The following is a 22,264-nucleotide window of genomic DNA, read 5'->3' as shown; positions in this document are numbered from 1 at the left end:
GTATTGGCAAAAGGGTGTTATGAGCAACATCCATGTAAGGCTCTTCACTGCAGAGGTAACCCAGACATGCCTTAATTTTAGACGTCTATTTTTTATGATCCTGGCCTGAGCAACTTGCCCCCTGTCAGGGTGGGAGTCTAGCGGCACAGGTCTGACACAGCTGCCCCCTGCGGGGAGTCCCCCTGCTCCTGTGGAATTCTCTGCTGAGAATCGGCATCCAGATTACAGCCCCTTTGTGCTGCCTGAGTGGTGCAAAGGGGCCGTATGCACTGGGAATCTGGCCCCATAGCTGTAAACACACCCTGTACTAAACTGGATTTTAAAAGTTCAAGCTGATCATTTCAATTTGTGCACTTGTTTGGAGTCTAACGATGTATGATCTGGTTATAACCTAAAGTCTGTCCTTCTGAATGTCATTGCAAATGATTAGATTACACCCTGATTGGTCTAAATTCTCCTGGCAGTGACTCCACTGAAGCCAATTGTGTTATGCCATGGCTGGATTTGGCCCAGCCTGTTCAGAAATCAGACCTTCACTCTCAAAGTTTTCCATTTCTTCCATTCAAAGGACAGTTAATTAGTGAGAGAGGGATGAGAAAAAGAATATGATGGAATGATTTTTTTAAAAACTTATGGATCCCACTAGGGGTTTGATGGACACAATGTCAGAAAAATAGATCTCTCAGCTCGGGGAGAAATCAGTGAGTGTTATGATTTGTAAGAGTTGCTAGATTACCAATAACAAAAATATATTTTAATGTTTCCTGGAGTCTCAAATATATTTTACAAAGTGATTAACTATAGATGCTGGAATTAGGGGTGCTGGGGTGCTTCTGCCCCCCTGGCTTGTAGTGGTTTCCATTATATACAGCAGAGGTTCTCAAACTGTGATCCGTGGACCACCCGTGGTCTGCAAGCTCCATTCAGGTGGTCCGTGAATAGTTCCCTCTAAGGTGCGAGCCTGGGTGGCCGCACAGGAGAGAATGAAGAGCCACCCACCTAATTAGTGGAGCCGTGCACGCGTGGCTCCACTAATTAGGTGCCTGGACCCTGGAGAAGACGCACATGGAAGTTGAGGTGGTGGCTTTGGAGGGAATAGGTGGGAGGTGGGAGGGGCAGTGGGGTAAGAAGAGGGGTTGGGGGGAATTTGGGATGTGCAGGGTTGCAGTGGCCAGAGAAAGAGGTGACTTTCCTCAGCTCCAAGGCTGTGGCTGCTGGGGAGAGACCCCCCCTCCTTCCCAGCCCCAGCTCGGGGGCTGCCATGGTGGGGGAGAGAGGGCACATCCATCACATTAGAAAGATAAGACTACTGATATTAAAATATGAGTTGGGTGCTTTTATTTGTAAACAAAAAAAGTTGTTTTTTGTTATTTTTTTTAATATAGCACTTTTATCCAACGCGCTTTACAATAGTTAGCTAATGGTACAAACAACATTTGGAAAGATCATGAAGTGGTCCACTGAGACCCTCAGCAATTTTCAAGTGGTCTGCAAAAAAAAAAAGTTTGAGAATCACTGATATACAGGGTTTCCAGTTTGGTTCAATGGCTCTCAGCACCCCCGTGATTAACTATCCTATTTGTACAACTGTGGTTGTTCCTATAGGATTTGTGCTCCTAGTTCCCTTAGAAAATCCCATCCTTCACCCAGAGGGCACGGCACAGGGAGAGACGGGCTTGCATCCAGCAACCGCTCTCTCCTGCATTCTCATCCCCTCAGTCATCACATCCAAATGCAATCAAATCATCATGAGCGAAGTCAAGGGATAGCTTATTACGTCTGCAATGCATTTTTAAAGGGGCTCAGGGCTTACCATTGGGGCTGGATTTTCAAAAGAGTTCAGGTCCCGCTTAGGCACCTAAATAAAGTGGCCAGATTTTTCGAAGGAGTCCACACCCAGGAAGTCCCATGGAGAACAATGGGAGCTACTGGGTGTCGTGAATGTCTCAAAATCTGGCCCTTAGCACCTGGTTCCCCACTGCCTTACGCGGTGTCAGGTGGAAAAATATAGCAATGTTCTTGTTGAAATAGTGAGTGTGTGTTATGGGCCCCTCTTGGTGCTTGATCCGCAAAGAATATGAGTCTGTCCCAGCACCAGCTAGGGAGCTTTAGCTGTGGTTCAGTCCCCAGTGTATCTGCCAAGATGGCAGTCATGACACTAGAATCATGAGGTGTGGTGACATGCTGTAGATAGAAGAACTCCCAGATTTGATCTTTCCATCGGAAGACAGCAAAAGATCAGTTTAAAAACCAGATTTCAACCCTTTGGCTGCCCCATGGATGTATTTACTTGACTGTGAATGTGGACCAATTAGCTAAAGTGAGGATGAGGTGGAGATTAAAGATTATCTAGGCATGGCCCAACAAATTTTGAAAGAGAGCGTAGTTAAGAACTTCGAGGTAAATGGTAATTGCGATAAAATACAGCATGGGTTTACCAAAGGTAGATCATACCTAACCAACCTGATCTCTTACTTTGAGAAGATAACTGATTTTTTAGAAAAAGGAAATGCAGTAATTTAGTCTACTTGGATTTCAATAAATCATCTGATACAGTTCCACATGGGAAATTATTAGTTAAATTGGAGAAGATGGGGATTAATGTGAGAACTGAGAGGTGGATGAGGAACTGGTTAAAAGGGAGACAAAATGATATGAAATTTAATAGTGCAAAATGCAAGGTCATGCACTTAGGAACTAACAACAAGACTTTTTGCTGTAAAATGGGGACTTATCAGTTGAAAGTGATGGGAGGAGAAAGACCTGGTTGTATTGGTTGATCACAGGATGGCTATGAGCTGCCAAAGTGAAGCAGCTGTGAAAAAGGCTGATGCCTCAGGTGAGGTATTTCCAGTAGAGTCAAGGAAGTGTTAGTGCCATTATACAAGCCAACGGTGAGACCTCCTCCAGAATACTGTGTGCAATTCTGGTGTCCCATGTTTGAAAAAGATTAATTCAAACTGGAACGTGCAGAGAAGAGCTATTAAGATGATCAGGGGAATGGAAAACCTGCCTTATAAGAGGAGACTCAAAGAGTTTGGCTTGTTTAGCCTAATCAAAGAAGGCTGAGGGGAGATATGATTGCTCTCTATAAATACATCAGAGGGATAAATACCAAGGAGGGAGAGGAGTTATGTAAGTGAAGTGCCAATGTGGAATCAAGAACAAATGGATATAAACTGGCCATTAGATGAAGGTTTCTAACCATCAGAGGAGTGAAGTTCTGGAGCAGCCTCCCAAGGGGAGCAGTGGGAGCAAAAAACCTAACTGGCTCGAAGACTGAGCTTGATACATTTATGGAGGGGATGGTATGATGCGACTGCCTATGATGGCATGTGGCCCATTGGCAACTGCCAGTGGAAAAAATCCCCAACAGCAGGAGATGATTCTAGAGGGGGAGTGCTCTGAGTTACTACAGAGAATTCTTTCCCAGGTGTCTGGCTGGTGGGTCTGGACAATATGCTCAGGATCCAAATGATCGCCATATTTGGAGTCTGGAAGGAATTTTCCCCCAGGTCAGATTGGCAGAGACCCTGCAGGTTTTTCACCCTCCTCTGCAGCATGGGACACGGGTTATTTGCAGGTTTACACTAGAGCAAATGGTGGATTCTCTGTAACTTGAAATCTTTAAATCATGATTTGAGGACTCCAGTCACTCAGCCAGAGGTGCTGGGTCTATTCCAGGAGTGGGTGGGTGAGCTTCTGTGGCCTGCGATGTACAGGAGGTCAGACTAGATGATCATGCTGGTCCCTTCTGACCTTAAAGTCTATGAGTCTATTAATGATTCCCTATGAGGCAGCTGTGTTGGATAGCGGTCCTCCAGTTCCGAGAAACAAAGGTCCTCAAGGTCACCTGATTGGATCAGATTTTAGCCAAGGACGGAGCAGTGGATAGCGGGATTGCATTGTTTTCCACATGACAGGCTATATAGAGGAGGATGCATCTGCCCAGACTATAGGCCAGGCAATACAGCTGGTGGGAGATGTATTTGCTCTGTCACCTGGGGGAGCGCTCTGATCTCACGGCAATGAGCACTGGTTAAGTATGCAGTTGGATAGAGCCCAGAATTTTGCCACTTAGCAATAGGAGGAACTTGTTTTCATTGTTGGTAACCCTCCCTCCCCCTCCCCTTTTCCTCTATGCTGGAATGCTGGCGGGGAGGTCCCCATCCCTTTTCCCACCAAGCACATCTCTGTCGGGTCTCCCTACGCCTCTTTCCGTCCATCCCCTCGTCTACATGGACTGTAAGGTGGATAAAAAGTTGGCTAGATTGTTGGGCTCAACGGGTAGTGATCAATGGCTCCATGTCTAGTTGGCAGCTGGTATCAAGTGGAGTGCCCCAAGGGTCGGTCCTGGGGCCAGTTTTGTTCAATATCTTCATAAATGATCTGGAGGATGGTGTGGATTGCACCCTCAGCAAGTTTTCAGATGACACTAAACTGGGAGGAGAGGTAGATACACTGGAGAGTAAGGATAGGGTACAGAGGGCCCTAGACAAATTAGAGGATTGAGCCAAAAGAAATCTGATGAGGTTCAACAAGGACAAGTGCAGAGTCCTGCACTTAGAATGGAAGAATCCCATGCACTGCTATAGACTAGGGACCGAATGACTAGGCAGCAGTTCTGCAGAAAAGGACCTAGGGGTTACAGTGGACGAGAAGCTGGATATGAATCAACAGTGTGCCCTTGTTGCCAAGAAGGCCAATGGCATTCTGGGATGTATAAGTAGGGGCATTGCCAGCAGATCGAGGGACATAATCATTCCCCTCTCTTCGACATTGGTGAGGCCTCATCTGGAATACTGTGTCCAGTTTTGGGCCCCACACTACAAGAAGGATGTGGAAAAATTGGAAAAGTCTAGCGGAGGGCAACAAAAATGATTAGGGGACTGGAACACATGACTTATGAGGAGAGGCTGAGGGAACTGGGATTGTTTACTCTGTGGAAGAGAAGAATGAGGGGGGATTTGATAGCTGCTTTCAACCCCCTGAAAAGGGGTTTCCAAAGAGGATGGATCTAGACTGTTCTCAGTGGTAGCAGATGACAGAACAAGTAATAATGGTCTCAAGTTGCAGTGGGGGAGGTTTAGGTTGGATATTAGGAAAAACATTTTCACTAGGAGGGTGGTGAAACATTGGAATGTGTTACCTAGGGAGGTGGTGGAATCTCCTTCCTTAGAAGTTTTTAAGGTCAGGCTTGACAAAGCCCTGGCTGGGATGATTTAGTTGGGGACTGGTCCTGCTTTGAGCAGGGGGTTGGACTAGATGACCTCCTGAGGTCCCTTCCAACCCTGATATTCTGTGATTCTATGAATCTACAGCTCTTGTAGTTCAACCCTGCAGTGTTCACTCAGGCAAAACTCCCACTGAAGGGAAAGTTCTCCCTCTCCCACCTAGGGTTAGTAACATCTCCTCTCCCAGGCAGGTGGCTCTTTGAGCGGGGAGTGTCTATTTCCTCTCTCAGCGCATATGGAGCAGGTTGGGGTTGCTAGTTCCTGTCCTTCCTGGTTGCATACTAGAGGCTGAGCTGCAGAGCAGTTAAGGGACTGAAATTCAGAAGCACCTAGCAGTTCAAATCACCCTCAGCACTAGCTCCTTCAAGATGTCTCAAGTTGGATGCCCCAAAACCAGCCGCCATTTCTGAAAGCTGTTGCCTGAATGACCCCAGAATGGGCCAGATTCTCCCCTGCCCTGCACCCTCATGCCATCATTTACTCCAATCCAAGTAAGGGAGGGAGCAGGTGGAAATGTCTGCACAAAGGACAATGCAAGGAGTGGCTCTCCCCGGTTTAAATGAGGGGCTCACCCATTGTCAAAATAGAGCTGCTGGCCGGGATGCGGTGATTCCTTCATCATGTGATTGTAAATATTAACAATTATCCGTGGAAGAAAAAACACTTTCTGTGCTGCAAGCAGGATGTGCAGGGAAGATGGCAGCGAGGGGCTAACAATGGGTCCAATGTAGCATTGAACAAGGAACTACTCAACTGGTTAACCTGGTTTTAGGCCAGTCTGGATGCTACATTTCCCATTTCAGATTGAGGACTAAATATATCCATTGTTGTCCTAAACTGTAATGCAGACAAAGCCATTTTAGCAATGATAGGCCCAATTCCCTGCTAAATGTGACTCCAATGGTGGTGAATTGCTTTGAGGTCTACTGATGAAAATCACTATACACGAGCTAGATATCATTATTCATTATTATTAAATATACAGAGCAAACCAAAACACTGGCTTGACATGAAGTATTTTTAAACTCTCATTTAATGAGCATCACCTGTCTTTTATCAGGGCCAGCTTCTCAAAAGAGCTTGGCTCCGCTTAACTTGAGTGGTTGGATTTTCAGAAGACTCAGTCCCCAGCAGTCCTCCTTGTCCTTAATAGGAGTGGCTGGGTGCTGAGTTTAATTGAAAACCTGAGCCTTGCTGTTTATTAATTCATTCTTGCAGCAGACGTGACAGGTAAGCGCCTAATAAATGTGCAATTGTATCCTCATTTGAAAAAGAAATCCCTAGTCACTGTCCTCTCCGTTGCATTAATCCATCCCTCCTGCCTGCTCTCGGTCACTTCAAGAAGATGAGACGAGGTTTTCTTTCTTTGCAGGCCCTTTGATAGGATTCTGAAACTGCTGGGCTGTATCCACTTCACTCTTCATGGATCTTTTACTGAAGTGAGAATTGCTCAGTTGTTTCAAGAAAGAGCGAGAAAAATATGTTCCCTGGTAGAGAACTAAACCAGAAACCCTGACAATCAAGATACTGGAGCCAGTTCCTCTTTTCATTCACTGCAAGGACCAGTCTCTCCATCCCACCTCAGTTAATTGTTCTTCATCTCTTAAAGATTCCTCTAACTGGGGCCGATCATTTGAATGACTCAGGGAAGTGATTCATTGCGAATAAGACATGGCAGGATAGTCAGTGCAAAAAGAAGGCTTGAACCTCAAGATAAAACAGGTCTGAGCTAATTACATATTTATATAGAAGGAAAGTAAAAATCTAGTCAACAATGGGAGGGTTCAAGTTAACCCTCCGTATTAAGGTCCCAATCCTGCAGCCTCTATTAGAAAAGCAGTATTCCCATTGAAATTGGTAGTTTTGTTGAAACAAGGACTGCAGGTCTGGGTCATAAATTGTTTTGTATTGTAAGGGAAGAACAAGCTGAAGTTGTATTTCCTGTATCAGGGAAATTTCTTCCCCCCGCCCCCATCTCTTCTCCCATCTGTAAAAGCAGAGGGGCAGGGTTTCTTAGGCACAGAACTTGCTGGCGTGGCAGATTGGGGGATTTCTGACCAAGGAAATGGGTTGCTGCTGTTTGTTTCCACAGCGTTGAGGGAAACAGGACTTTCTGTACAGGTGTTCATGGGGTTTTTTTTTTAAATAAACAAGATTACACCAAGAAATTCCCTGATTCATATAAATAATTTCTCATCCCAGCAGTGGCAACCTGCCACGCCCTGATTATTGGCTAACCGCAAGGGCTAAAGAGACGACAATAGTTGAGGAATAAGCAGCCTTACCTGAGAATTTCCTAACATCATGGATCAATGCAGCTCTTTCCTCTGGGGCTGCAGAAGGTCCATTGGCAGCCCAACCAGGGACGGGGGGAAAGGGACAGCTGAAAGCAGGGGGATCCATGCTGAGGGATCATAGAAAGGAATGTTCCCTAGAAACATGCAGTTTGATTCTCCCTTGCTACATACTACAGGTGTGAACAAATGCTCTAGAAGACAAAAATGGACAGAGAAAAGGATACACGAGAGCCTCAGAGGAACAAATTCATTTAAGAACATACACATGGTGCATCCATCCTTCATGTGACAGAGCTCTAGATTAAGGCAGTCAGAGAGAGTGCGAGCAACACCTCTGCAGATCAAAGCAGGCACTTCTCAAGAGCCAAATGGGATTACAGAAGGGCCTTTTGAAACCTCATTCGAGATGGCATTTAATTTAAGGGGAAATGGCTCACCTCTCTGGTCTGAATTGGAGCTCTTTCTCCCATTGGGGCCAAGACAGCGGATGGTGTCCGATAACACTTAAGAGGTGTGGTTGTAAAAGCCATCTGCTACCATGGATATATGACCCAGCAGTTAAGTAATGGACAGACATACCAACACTGCCTGCTGCTCCCTAAATACATGGGTGAAAAGTGTTGATTCCATTTCTAAACTGCTTTATGGTGCTAAGTGGAAGATGCTGCATTACTGAGAATTAGGAACTGCTTCCTCTACAGAGGCTGCTAACGCATTGCCTTTGCTTAATGTGTGCGAGATGCAGATGAAACAAGCCGGTGTCTCAGGCACTGCCACATAACAAAGGATCAGGGAAGGAGCTGTGTGACAATGGCAGGAAAAGTTGCTTTCTTCCAACAGTGAACAAGGAGCTTTTTTGGAACAGGGAAAAGAGCGTTATGTCTAGTTACTCTGCCCTTAACTCAAGTAGTTATGGTGATGGGAAAGAGACACAGCTAAGCGGCAAGACTGTGACTTTAGGCACAGCCTCGATCATGGGTGCCATGTAAGCTGACATTGACACAAGTCAAGGATGCACCACTTCTCCTCAATTGCTTCATTACTCTGGGGGTTGTAATTGATTGCTGGCCGATGCCAGGTCCGCTCCCTGGCCAGGGAATATGTGCGTGGTGGGTGGGGATGAAGAGCCGAAGCTCTGCCCACCCCTCCCCATCCACCTACTCCAAGGAGGAAATAACTGGGCAACTAGCCATGCTTGTTCGTAAGTGCAGTTCCCAGACACGGTCATGGAGTCTAAGTCAGGATCTGCCTCCGAAGGCTGGAGCATGAGCTCAGCTATAATTGGTGCATGTTCTTGCTTTTGCAAATTTGTAATATCCCTGCAATATTATTTCTATTTTTATCCCCTATTATTTGCTCTCAGACTCACAGAAAAGGCACCTAACTGCTCTTTAACAGAAGGTAACAGTGTTAATGTTGGGCTCTTGGGTATGTATAGAATGAGGCTGGTTTTTAATATGTGCTTTACAGGGAGAGGGGGAGAACTCCCACAGTTTGAGCACTGTGAGTGTCGGCAACTTTTAAAAATGTGCCAAAATGAATCTTTCTGGTCCATTTTTAAATCCTTCTGCAGTCAATGGGCTGGAAGCAGGCAGTGCAATCATGCATTATTTCTAACTGTGTATTATTATTATTATTTATGGGATAGAAGGGGAACACCCAGGACTTCCCATTTCCAGCTGAACAAAATGCCAGCATGTGACTCGCTCCAGCTACTGCTGGTCTAAAAATGTCACCCTCCTGCTGGGAACAAAGCTTCTCAAGGGTCTCTTTGTTCATTGTAGCTACCAAGAACATCAACCCAGACAGGGGTCTGCTCAGGGCAGATACACCACCATGCAAAAGAGCAAAGAGCGGTGTGTTGCAGCTCCCTCTCCCGCTTCTGAGCTGGTTGGGTGGAGCCACCATCCACCCGCCACCTTCCCTCCTCATGGAGAGAATTCAGTGCAAAGTAATCACCTGTGGTCACACCCAGAAATCAAACTCAAGCAGCCCCAGCCTCTGTTGCAGACAAGCTGGTCACTGCGCGCACACGGGCTGCTCCAAGACCTGAATGTTTTGGTTGTAATTCCAGAAAATCTTTGATATGCACATGGATAAATAAAAAGCCCAGCCTGTGATGTCCTGGGACACACCCTCCCAAACCAGAGAAATCTACTGAATTGAAAAGAGGAGTATTTATACAGCAGAGTAGCAGTGGCAGAATGGTGCTTCACCCCCACACTTTGGCTCATCAGAGAAAACCTTGTGGTAAATAGAGGCTGAGATATAGAAGAGCTCACAACTCAGTTTAGGTCGTTTTCCAAGGCTGGTTTGAGAACTGATCGTGGTTAGTCACTGAGCTATTTGTAACTTACAAGAAACAATGACTATAAGATAAAGCCACATGGGACTATATCTAGAATTTGTCAGTCATGCATTTTTATAGAGAATAAATAATACTTGAATATTTACCTGCCTACAAGACTTTCACTGGGACTCTTTGCTGTCCTTGTGCTAGTGTCATGGCTAGCAGCATAAAAAGTCTGTCTTGGCTGCTGAGCTGTGTTGCACATTTGTCTACAATGGATACAGCCCCCTGATTGCCTGCAGAGATCTCTGGGCATGCACTTGGGTACGTCTCCTTCTGGAAACATGGAACTGTGCTTTCCATCCAGCTGCATTCCCACTTGTGCCTGTGTCTCTGAATTTTTGGCAGGCAATCAGCACACCACCAACTGAAAATCTGGCCTTTTCATCTAAGTGTTAAGAAATGTTGACACACACAGGATCTTTGCTTTTCAATATGTCCCTTTGCTTGGATTCATTGGTTGATTCGTCTATAAAGTCTGCCAAACCTATCCTCTTGACCAGAGTCAACTGGCCTTTGTCCATGTTGGTGCTCTCTGGGATAACGAGGAATCCGAACACTGCATCATCATGGCCTTTCTTTAGTTCCCTAGAGCTGGCAGTCAAGACTTCCAAGGCAATATCTTTTGGCAGAAATGGACAGACAGGAAATCATTGGTGCCAAATTGTTAAATGCCAATTGCATTGCTGAGTGAACAGATGGCTGATGTCAGTTATAGACAATTAACAGTGCATAATGAAAAATTTCAGGGTGGGTGGCAGGATGAGATTCCACTGCTGAGGGAAAACCACTCACGAACAAAGAGAAAACTTGTTCCCTGGGTCTGATGCAGCATTGAGATGCCTCAGTTGAGATCAAAGTCCCATTGTGTTATATGCTGTACAGACATGTAGTAAGAGATGGACCCTGCCCCTAATTGCTTACAGGCTAAAATAGGCAAAGGGTGAGAAAGGAAACGGAAGCACAGAGAGGTGAAGTGTGTTGACCAAGGTCATGCAACAGGTCAGTGTCAGAGCCAGGCCTCCTGACTGCCAGGGAGGATATTACCTCTGGAGCACACTACCTCTTCACACACATGTGAGAACCAGGAGATTCACAACAGTCAGTTCCTTCCTGTAGCGCCAAGCTTCTAGGGACCGGTGGGGAGACCCTAACCAAGCACCCCCAACCCTACTTTTTCTGGTGAGAAGTTCTGGCTGTACAGCAGCAATACTGGTTGCAGTTCTCACATAAGCCCCAGTGACTTAAATGGCCCATGTGGAAGCATGGTGCCACCTCTGGGTGTCCAGGATCCTGGGGGGACAGGAAGCTGAGGCCTGCTTCTCCTCCCATGGATGTCAAGAGCAACACCGTCATTGATTTCAGTGGGGGACAGGGGCAAGGGTCATGCCCTTAAAGTAGAACCGCAGAAAATCAAAGACAAAGCACTGACCCAAAAGTTCTGCTACCACCACTGCCTGCCTAGGGACTTACATGGCCCTCATCGCTGTAGTATCTGAGCATGTCCTAGTCATGAATGGGTTTAATCCCTGTTACATATTGTCTGGGGTACATTAAGTGACTCGCCCAACATGGCACAGGAGGTCGTGGCTACGATAGGAACTGAATCTAAATCTCTTGTGGCCTAGTTCTTTGCCCTAGCCACCTATCCACCCTACCCAATTCCAGGCTGTCCTGCTACTGACAGCAACTTGAAAGGTTTGGGAGCGTGTTCCCCATACAGACAGTAACAAGGACTGAGGATTGTTCTGGGACAATATAGATGCATAGATTTTAATCTCTAATGGGGGACCCATTGAATCATCAAGTCCAACCTGTATGACGCAAGCCAGGAAACTTCACCCAACAATTTCTGAAAGACGCCCAGGCTTGACTTCAAGACTGCAAGTGATGGAGAAGCCGTGTGTTTTTGGTTTTCCCATAATAGGCTCTAAAGGAGTAGATGAAACATGATAAACTTCATTTTCATTTCTTCAAAGGAACCCCTCTCTCTACTCTTTGAGTTTCATGTGTTTGGGTTTTTACTAAAGAATTTATTGCTTTGGCTCCTCATTTTATGAACCACAGAGGGTTTGGAACAATTTGTTGCGTAGCTGAGGTCACATCTAGGCCACTTTTAATCCAGCGGGGTTGTGTACAAGAGGCTGCACCCTAAGTATAAAGGTGACAAAATACATTTCAGGTGACGTCTCCAAAAAATGCTCCACAACCACAAGCGGGCCCGGATTTTAAAAGTAAAAGCTCCCATTTGGGTGCCTAATGAAGTGGCCAGATTTTGTTCTCAACAGGAGCAGCTTTTAAAACATCTGGTCCTTTAAATATATACTGCAAGTCTGGAAGGGCATGAGTAGACTATTGCATCATCAGTCAGCCCCCAAATATAGTGCTTTATAAATATGTACAGATGGTTCCATGTTCCCAATTCAGACTTACAGTCAACTGCTTTTTATTTTTAAGTAAAATTTCAAAGCGCTAAACACAGCAAATGTCAGAACTATTAAAAATAGAAACCAATACATGAGTTGGTGGCAGCGGAATAAAACAAAAGGTTATTAACATTACAAGCTGAACTTTTGTAAGTTTAAACACGAGTACTTTTACAGAGAATGTCGTGGGCCAGATCTGGAGCTGGACCTGCATGAAGCTCTCAAACACAGAGGGGTTGGGGTGGGATAGGAGCTGCTGTGTTGGCTTTCCATCACCCGTTATTCAGAATTATCGTTAGGAGCTGTAATGCAGTAGCTCTTAGAGGCCCAAACTGAGCTCAGAGCCCCATGGTGCCAGGCACTGCACAATCCCTGCCCTTATTGTGTAAACAGATAAAACAGATGAAGGAGGGGGGAAGAGAGATTCTTCCCCATTTTCCACCTGGGAAAGTGAGGTGGGAGGGCAGATACCCGTCCCCCAGGATCTTTCTCTCTCACAGAGACAGAGTGCGTGTCAAGAAGTGGTTAAAGAACTACTGGGGTCACAATCAGGCCCCAATAGCTGCATCTGTGTGGCTTGTCAGACCTGGGGGCAGGCAGGCTCCTAACAGGGAGGAACCCAGCCCAGCTGGTTGTGTGCTCTGGTACAACCTGAGCCAGAACTGCAGTTGGCAGTCCCAGCCACAGGGCTACATACTGAAGACCAGCCTGGGAGCAGTGTGAGTGTGAGGAAAGCACATGGGCTGGTTTGTTTCTTTTGTTGAAATCCCCAGCGCTAGCTCTGGGCCTTTCCCCAAACAGAAGGGTGGGAGCTGAGACTCCCCGCAGAGCCCAAAAGACTGCTTCCCCTCCTTTGTGGGAGGGAAGGGCCATGGCCCCTGGAGGGCCTTGGAACTACCTACATGTTTGTTTGGACCCCTCCTGCCCCTGGAAGGGGATGGACTCGCTAAGAGGTGCAGCTACCCCAAATACTGCAGCACTGCTGCTGTCCAGCAAATGTGGTAAGATAGTGCCTGCCTTTCCTCCTAGGGGTGACCTGGAGATATAACCTTTGACAGACAGATGAACAGGGCCTCCGGGGGGGGGGGGCAAGTGGGGCAATTTGCCCCAGGCCCCCATGAGAGTTTTCAGGGGCCCCCACAATAGCAGAGGCTTGAGGTAGGTATGTTCTGAGGCTGGCTCTCCACCTCCGCTTCCAGGACACACACACAGGAGGGTGTGGATCAGCGGTGGGGATCCTTCAGTGCCACCGAACATACCCGGAGTGAAGGACCCGCAGCTGCTTCTTCCACTCCGGGTCTTCGGCGAAGTGCCCCGAAGACCCGGAGCGGAAGGACCCCCGCTGCCTGAATTGCCCCCAGACTCTCTGAATTCTCTGGGTGGCCCTGCAGATGAAGGCCAAGAGTCTCCAAAGAGGAGTCTCCATTTAGGCTCCTGATATAAACAGGTAACTCAAGATTGCAAAAGTGCTTAGCAGCCAGCAGATTCCACAGCAACGGTGGGAGCAGCTGAGTGCTCAGCACTGGGACCATTTGCTTAGGTGTCTAAAACCTGGATCGAAGAGAATAATTGTAGGATTCTGCCTTTGAAAGTCTTGACCTAGGCAACCCATTCCAGATCACCCAGGGAGTCTGGGGCAGGACCAGGAGTCAAATACAGGCCTCCTGAGTCCTAGTGTGGTGCCTTAACCGCAAGATCAGCCTTTCTCTCTAACTCCAATTTCCTTTGGCAGTGTGAACCTTCAAGCAACTTTGTGCCATTGGTGTCTGGTCCCGTGGTTACAAACATAGCTCTTCGCTTGTCCCAGTGTATCTGCAAAGGCAGTAGAGGGCACAGAGAAGTGAGATGATTTGTCCAAGGTCACCCAGATGTTCAGGGGCAGAACAGGGAATAGCCACAAGGCCTCCTGAATCGCACGTGGCTGCCCTACCCACTGGGCCATGCTATTCCATTGCACTCAGTTCTTTTTTCCCATTGTCTGAAACCATCTTTTCTTCTGAATGCTCCTCTTATTCTTCCCCCTTCTGCTATTCCTCACTAGTGAATTTGGGAGCTGTGTTGTTTAACCTGGTGCAGCTTTCCAGGAGAGCGTTTGTGTGGGAAAAAAAAAAAAAGCAACCAAAACAAAACAGCCTGGTAGCAAAGGGCTTGTTTCATGTCACTTCCTCTTCTGACATGGCAAAGGGTCTATCCTGAGGAGGCTGAGCTCTCACGGGACACTCACGATGGCAATGACAGAGTTGGAGCCTCAAAGAAACCACAAAATCAGATCTGCCCCATCTCCTGGCCTGCAAATAAATGGCCACTGCTGGGCCTTGTGGTGGTCAAAGCCAGCTTGGTGGTGACCATGGATTGCTCCCAGTCTGAGCTGAGTAAATTAAGCAGCATGTAAAGGCCACAGTCTGGCTTGTGAGGAGGGCTGGAATCAGTCCTGCAGCAGATGGTACCTTGGATAACTAGTCCTGTGGTCTGCTATTGGTGGACCCTCTTTTCTTCTCGTTTCCCAGCTCACCCACACTCAGGGACGGAGCAGAGGCTTGAGGTAGGTATGCTCTCCACCTCTGCTTCCAGGACACACGCACAGGAGGGCGTGGATCAGACCTGAGTCTGTTTAGCCCAATATCCTGTCTCTGGCAGTGGCCAGCACTGGCTGGATCACAGGAAGGTGCAAGAAATTCCTCAGCAGAGAGTTATTGGATAATCTGCCCCAGGGGAAGTTTCCTCCCAACCCCCATTAGCTAGTGGTTTGTCTGTATCCCCTTCCATGACCTTGATCAGTCTTTGGGCCTGTTCTGAAGCCCAGCTGTTCCTGCTGAGATGGAATAACCAGAACTGAACACACTTATCCAAGTGAGATGTATTCTCCATCCCATTCTTCATGGAGGCCGTGTGGTCTAGAGGTTAAAGACCTGGGCTTTATTCTTGGCTCTATCATTGAGCTGCTGTGTGGCTTTGAGCAAATCACTTCCCCTCTCTGTGATTCTGTTTCCCTTCCCACCCTCTGTTTGCTTTGTCCACTTAGACTGTAAGCTGTTCTGGGCAGGGACTGTCTCCCAAATGTGTTTGTACAGCTCCTAGCACAACACAGCTCCAGTTTCATTTGGAACCTTTTGTGATTGTGTAGTAATCGTGCATCCTTCCACGTCTGCACTTCCCGCATTGTTGCAGTCCATTTAGAAAGAAGTAGTTTTGTTTTGTGGTTCCTCTCTCTCTCTCTCTCTCACTTGGAGCTGGGAAAGAACGCTGGGTTTAGCCATGCTTTGAAGGGAAATATTCATAAGCTTTGTTTGAAGACAAAAGCAGTAACTGCAGCAGCCAAAAAGCTACCCAAATGGTCGTCTCCTTGGTGGTGATGGCAACCTCTCATTTTCTACCTGACTGTTGCTTTTCTCTCTTCTTCCCTCTCGTCTCCCCAGCGCTGCTGACTATTGCCTGTCTGAGTCACTGACACAAAGCCAAGAGGATGTGCTTGAGCAGATGGAGCCAAAGGAAGTCGTTTCTGGAGTCCTTGTAAACCACTTTAGAGCCTTTGGCATTTCCTGCTCTTCTAACGGGGCTGTCTGAAAATCCTGGTCGCTGTGGATAGTGAAAGTAAAATGTCGCCAAGTGTTCTATCAAACACCAGCCAGATTCAGAGGATCCCTGGAAAAGGTCTGGGGATTTCCTTTGCTATGGATGAGTTGAATTCTCTTGCTTGTTTAATACTAGTACCCTGGTAATGCCTCCAGGCTGCAGATGAGATCAGGACCCCATCATGCCAGGTGCTGTACAAACGCACATTGAGAGACAGTCCCTGCCCCATAGAGCTTACAGTCTAAACAGACAAAGGGTGTGAGAGGTAATGGGAAGGGGAAGAGACTTGCCTAGGGTAAACAGTAGGCTAATGGAATAGACCCTATCTCTTCCCTGGGCTGTGGTACCTCCCCTAGACTTCTTGTCTGTGCTCACATAGATTTCAGACTTGCTCTCCTGCTCCGCGGTTCTGATCCTGGAGGCTGCCCGGGCCTCCACAAGCCACGTATGCAAACTAGAGCCGTCTCTGTTCTGCTCTGGCTTGTGCCACTGGATTCCAGCTCCTGAGCCACCAGCCGGGATTGTTGCAGCACGTCACACTGCAGTCCTACCTGCACGCACTTCTGGGACAGCCCTTCCATTGCTGAGAGGATGGCGCAGCTGGCACAAAGAGACCAAAAGCCAAAGCTGACTCTGGGCCTACAGACTGTATTCTCCCGTCCCTTGCACCCTGATGATGTGGTAGCACAGCGCAAGGAGAAAAGCAGTGGAGAATGAGGCCCGGTCTACACTAAAGAGCCTTTCTGTGTAGCCAGCAGAGCCCTGTAGTGCAGGCTCAGCATAAGCTGGCACAAGGCATTTGGCTGACATGGATGCTAGCGATGCCGACCAGAAGCATTTCTTCCTTGGCATACTTGCATCTACATGGGGAGTTTTGCTGGCATAGCTACACCGGCAAGCGGGATGATCTTTTTTCCCTTCCCACACTCCTGGCCAACGTAGCAATGCCAGCAAAACTTTGAGGCACAGACCAGGCCTCGGGCTCTTGTGCAAGGGAAGGAGATGGCCTGTATCAAGTACTGAAAGAATCGTGAAGGACTGTGTAGTATAAATCAGACTCCTTTCTTCAGACAGGGATCAGCAGCGGCATGAACTCTCTGCAGCATCGGTGAAACTATCACTGACGTATCATGCCCCAGTTCTGCTGTCCACACTTCATGAAGAATGATCCTGGCTCAGTAAGAAAATCAGACTAATAAGCTGAATAAAGAGACAACCAAGGCCACGCCTACGCCGAAGACTTCTGCTGGCACAGGGGTTTGATCCCGGATGGAAATAGCTATGCCAGCAGACGACGTTAGTGTAGCTGTGCTACATGGGGAGAGCTGTGTTTTTACAGGTCTAGCTTGTTGTGCTCCTGGGGGTGGTTTATTATACTGGTACAAAACACAGCTTTGCTGGAGTCGCTGTGTCCATGATAGGAGCACTTTGCTGGAATAATAAAGCACTGCTAGTGTAGACCTGGTGACTTGATTGTGGCCTAGAAGTACCTACATGGGAGAATATTTCTATAGTAAAGGGCTCTTTGATCTAGCATCCAAAGGCAGGAAGTGAAAGCTGGATAAATTAAGGCTAAAAATAAAAGGCAAATGTTTAACAGCAAGGGAATTTACTGTTGGAGCAGCTCTCAGTAGGATGGGATGGATTCTCTGTCACCTGAAGTGTTCACATCGAGACTGAACGTCTTTCTAAAAACAACCCTGGGCTTTAGACCGGAGTTACTGGTTCCATGGCCTGTGTTATGTAGCAGCTCAGACTAGATCACAGCGGCCCCTTCTGGTCTCTTAAAAGCTATGCAGTGTCTGAGTGGATCTCCAGCAGAGCTTCCATTCAGGACTTGCATCTGGGGAAAGTGAAAAGATGTTGGTTTGTTTTTTTTAAATAAACACACTGCCCCACAATCCTCTAACCCTGATTATCCTTATGTAGTCCCCGGTGGTTTGTGTTAATGATCTTAACTGTATGCAGCTGGTGGGAGTCCAGGACAGCTGCCCTCTTTTGTGTTAGGTTCCAGAACCAAAGCCGAGGTGGATTTAGCAAATCCAATTACCTCCCTGGGTTTGCTCTCTTCTACTTATCATAATCACTGGTTGATAACAGACACCCTGTTAAACAGGTACTGGGCAGCCACAGCATTCTTACTTTGTGCACATATTTTGTACAATCTGGGGTTTAATTTATGTACTAGAGCTTATCAGACATGTTTTCCATTTAAAGGGAAGCTCGGCTTTGATAGCGATAATGCTGAACAGCTAATTTCAGAATCACTTAGATTTACTCATCCTGCATATCTTAATTGTTTCCTATCTCTTGAAGATATTTCGTGATTAATTTGAGGGAGGAGCTTGTCAGAAGCAGCAGGAAGGGAATGCACAGCACATCCTAATTAAAGAGGATATTGGATTATCTCACATGAAGCGATTATTAAACACCAAACCCTGTGAAAAAGGAACGTGTGTCTTAACACGCAGCACCTGGATCGCTCAAAACTGAACAGCAGCAGAAGATTCCAGGTTAGAGTGACCTTGTAATAAGGAAGAACTGTCTCAAGGCAGAATGATGCCTGAATGAGCAGAGTAGCTGGCTACTGAAATTGAAAAACCTTTCCAATCACTTTGAAGGAAGCACCTCATACATTTGTACGAATGTCTGCAATGACTTTGACAGCCTAGCTGGTGGGGACACACAGAGTAGGACACACAGGGGCAAATCTCCGCAAAGGGCCGGGTTCTCAGCCCCTTACAACTTTAGATTTTGTCATTGACACCAGTGGGAGGTGGAGCTGAATGCTTTGGAAATCCCGTCTCAGTGACCTAGATTCATAGATACTAAGGTCAGAAGGAACCATTCTGATCATCTAGTTCGACCTCCTGCACAACGCAGGCCACAGAATCTCACCCACCCACTCCTGCGATAAACCTCTCACCTATGTCTGAGCTATTGAAGTCCTCAAATCATTGTTTAAAAACTTCAAGGAGCAGAGAATACTCCAGCAAGTGACCTGTGCCCCATGCTACAGAGGAAGGCGAAAAACCTCCAGGGCCTCTTCCAATCTGCCCTGGAGGAAAATTCCTTTCCAACCCCAAATATGGCGATCAGCTAAACCCTGAGCATATGGGCAAGAGTCACCAGCCAGATACTACAGAAAATTCTTTCCTGGGTAAGTCGGATCCCATCCATCTAATATCCCATCTCAGGGGATTAGGCCTATTTACCCTGAATATTTAAAGATCAATTACTTACCAAAATCACATTATCCCATCATACCATCTCCTCCATAAACTTATCAAGTAGAATCTTAAAGCCAGATAGATCTTTTGCCCCCACTGCTTCCCTTGGAAGGCTATTCCAAAACTTCACTCCTCTAATGGTTAGAAACCTTCGTCTAATTTCAAGTCTAAACTTCCTGGTGGCCAGTTTATACCCATTTGTTCTTGTGTCCACATTGGTGCTGAGCCGAAATAATTCCTCTCCTTCTCCTGTATTTATCCCTCTGATATATTTATAGAGAGCAATCATATCTCCCCTCAACCTTCTTTTAGTTAGGCTAAACAAGCCAAGCTCCTTAAGTCTCCTTTCATAAGACAAGTTTTCCAATCCTCGGATCATCCTAGTAGCCCTTCTCTGTACCTGCTCCAGTTTGAATTCATCCTTTTTAAACATGGGAGACCAGAACTGCACACAGTATTCTAGGTGAGGTCTCACCAGTGCCTTGTATAATGGTACTAAAACCTCCTTATCCCTACTGGAAATACCTCTCCAAGGTTCTTCTACTCTTCCGTTACTTCTAATTGATGCGTCCCCAGTTTATAACTATAAAATTCTTGTTATTAATCCCTAAATGCATGACCTTACACTTCTCGCTATTAAATTTCATCCTATTACTATTACTCTAGTTTACAAGGTCATCCAGATCCTCCTGTATAATATCCTGATCCTTCTCTGAATTGGCAATACCTCCCAGCTTTGTATCATCTGCAAACTTTATTAGCACATTCCCACTTTTTGTGCCAAGGTCAGTAATAAAAAGATTAAATAAAATTGGTCCCAAAACTGATCCCTGAGGAACTCCACTGGTAACCTCCCTCCAGCCTGACAGTTTGCCTTTCAGTAGGACCCATTGTAGTCTCCCCTTTAACCAATTCCTTATCCACCTTTTGATGTTCATATTGATCCCCATCTTTTCCAATTTAACTAATAATTCCCCATGTGGCACAGTATCAAACGCCTTACTGAAATCTAGGTAAATTAGATCCACTGTGTTTCCTTTATCTAAAAGATCTGTTACTTTCTCAGAGAAGGAGATCAGGTTGGTTTGGGATGATCTACCTTTTGTAAAACCATGTTGTATTTTGTCTCATTTACCATTGACTTCAATGTCCTTAACTAATTTCTCCTTCAAAATTTTTTCCAGGACCTTGCATACTACAGATGTCAAAGTAATTGGCCTGTAGTTACCCGGATCACTCCCCCCCCCCTTCTTAAAAATAGGAACTATATTAGCAATTCTCCAATCATTTGTTACAACTCCTGAGTTTACAGATTCATTAAAAATTCTTGCTAATGGGCTTGCAATTTCAGGTGCCAATTCCTTTAATATTCTTGGATGAAGATTATCTGGGCCCCCCGATTTAGTCCCATTAAGCTGTTTGAGTTTCGCTTCTTCCTCAGATATGGTAATATCTACTTCCATATCCTCATTCCCATTTGTCATGCTACCATTATCCCTAAGATCCTCTTTAGCCTTATTAAAGACTGAGGCAAAGTATTTGTTTAGATATTGGGCCATGCCTAGATTATCTTTAACCTCCACGCTATCCTCAGTGTTTAGCGGCCCCACTTCTTCTTTCTTAGTTTTCTTCTTATTTATATGGCTATAGAACCTTTTACTATTGGTTTTAATTCCCTTTGCAAGGTCCAATTCTACTCGACTTTTAGCCTGTCTCACTTTATCCCTACATGTTCTGACTTCAATAAGGTAGCTTTCCTTGCTGATCCCTTCCATCTTCCACTCCCTGTATGCTTTCTGCTTCTTCTTAATCACCTCTCTAAGATGCTTGCTCATCCAGCTTGGTCTACAACTCCTGCCTATGAATTTTTCCCCTTTCTTGGGATACAGGTTTCCGATAGCTTCTGCAGCTTTGATTTAAAGTAATCCCAGGCCTCCTCTACCTTTAGATCCATAAATTCTTCAGTCCAATCCACTTCCCTAATTAATTTCCTTAATTTTTGAAAGTCAGCCCTTTGAAATCAAAAACTCTAGTTGCAGATTTATTTTTGTTAATCCTTCCATTTAGTTTGAACTGAATTAGATCATGATCACTTGAACCAAGATTATCCCCTACAACCGTTTCTTCTATGAGGCCCTCGTTAACTCACCAAAACCAAATCTAAAATGGCATCCCCTCTAGTCGGTTCAGCAACTACTTGATGAAGGAATCCATCAGCTATCGCATCTAGGAAAATCTGAGCCCTATTATTATTACTAGCACTGGTCCTCCAGTCTATATCTGGGAAGTTAAAGTCTCCCATGACCTCAGTTGGATTCCTCCAGGGCCTACAGTTAAGCATGTGCTTAAGTGCTTTGCTAGATCAGAGACTTGAGGGGAGAAATGCACTTTTTTTTTATTCCTGTTAGCCCTGCAGAGTCGGTCAGCTAAAACTAGGAGCTGTGGCTGTTCCTGTGTGAGCATCATCAGCAGGACTACTTCCTGAACTCCATGCGATGGTATTGTAGCCATGTCAGTCCCAAGATATTAGACAAACAAGGTCGGTGATGTAATATCTTTTATTGGACAAGATTTTGTTGGCGAGAAAGACAAACTTTTGAGCCACACAGAGCTCATCCTCAGAACTGGGAAACATACTTTGTGTCACAGCAAAATGCAAGGTGGAACAGATTGCTTAGCATCAATAGTTAACACATTCTTCAAAGGGCCAAACAAGGTAAAGTGGTCCATTAACACCCCTCCAGTCACAGAGATAGGGGAAGTAGCTGGGGGAGGAGGTTATTAGTGGGTTATAGATTGTTATAATAAGCCATACATTCAGTGTTTCTGTTCAGTCCTTGATTTGTAGTGTCATGCAAAGTTATGAATGTAAGCTCCCAGGCTCATCTTTTGAAAGTGTTGTGTAGGTTTCCTTTAAGAATGAGGACTGAGAGGTCAGATAGAGAGTGATTGCTGTGTGAAAAATGTTCTGCCCCAGGTGATAGGGTGTTTTTGTCTTTTTGTGGGAGTTCATTCAAGAGCTTAGTGATTGTCTGGTTTTACCCTCATAGCTGTTGTTGGGGTATTTAGTGCATTGGATGAAGTATACCATGTGTTGTGATAGGCATGTGTAGGACCCATGGATCTGGAAAGGTGTGTTGTGACAGGGTGTTGA

At 46.0% G+C, this 22,264-nt stretch overlaps 1 long non-coding RNA gene across 1 annotated transcript; it reads left to right on the top strand.

Moving 5' to 3' along the window:
* Nucleotides 1-15,734: 15,734 nt before the first annotated feature.
* Nucleotides 15,735-21,650, top strand: LOC122460074. Its single transcript, XR_006281139.1, has 3 exons — nt 15,735-15,958; nt 16,951-17,058; nt 21,519-21,650. It is a non-coding gene; the product is annotated as an uncharacterized LOC122460074 (long non-coding RNA).
* Nucleotides 21,651-22,264: the final 614 nt, after the last annotated feature.

The sequence above is a fragment of the Dermochelys coriacea genome, chromosome 4 (genome assembly GCF_009764565.3).
Source record: "Dermochelys coriacea isolate rDerCor1 chromosome 4, rDerCor1.pri.v4, whole genome shotgun sequence".
Taxonomy (NCBI): Eukaryota; Metazoa; Chordata; order Testudines; family Dermochelyidae; genus Dermochelys; species Dermochelys coriacea.
Note: the sequence above shows the minus strand (reverse complement) of the source record. Positions and strands in the feature narration are given on the sequence as shown.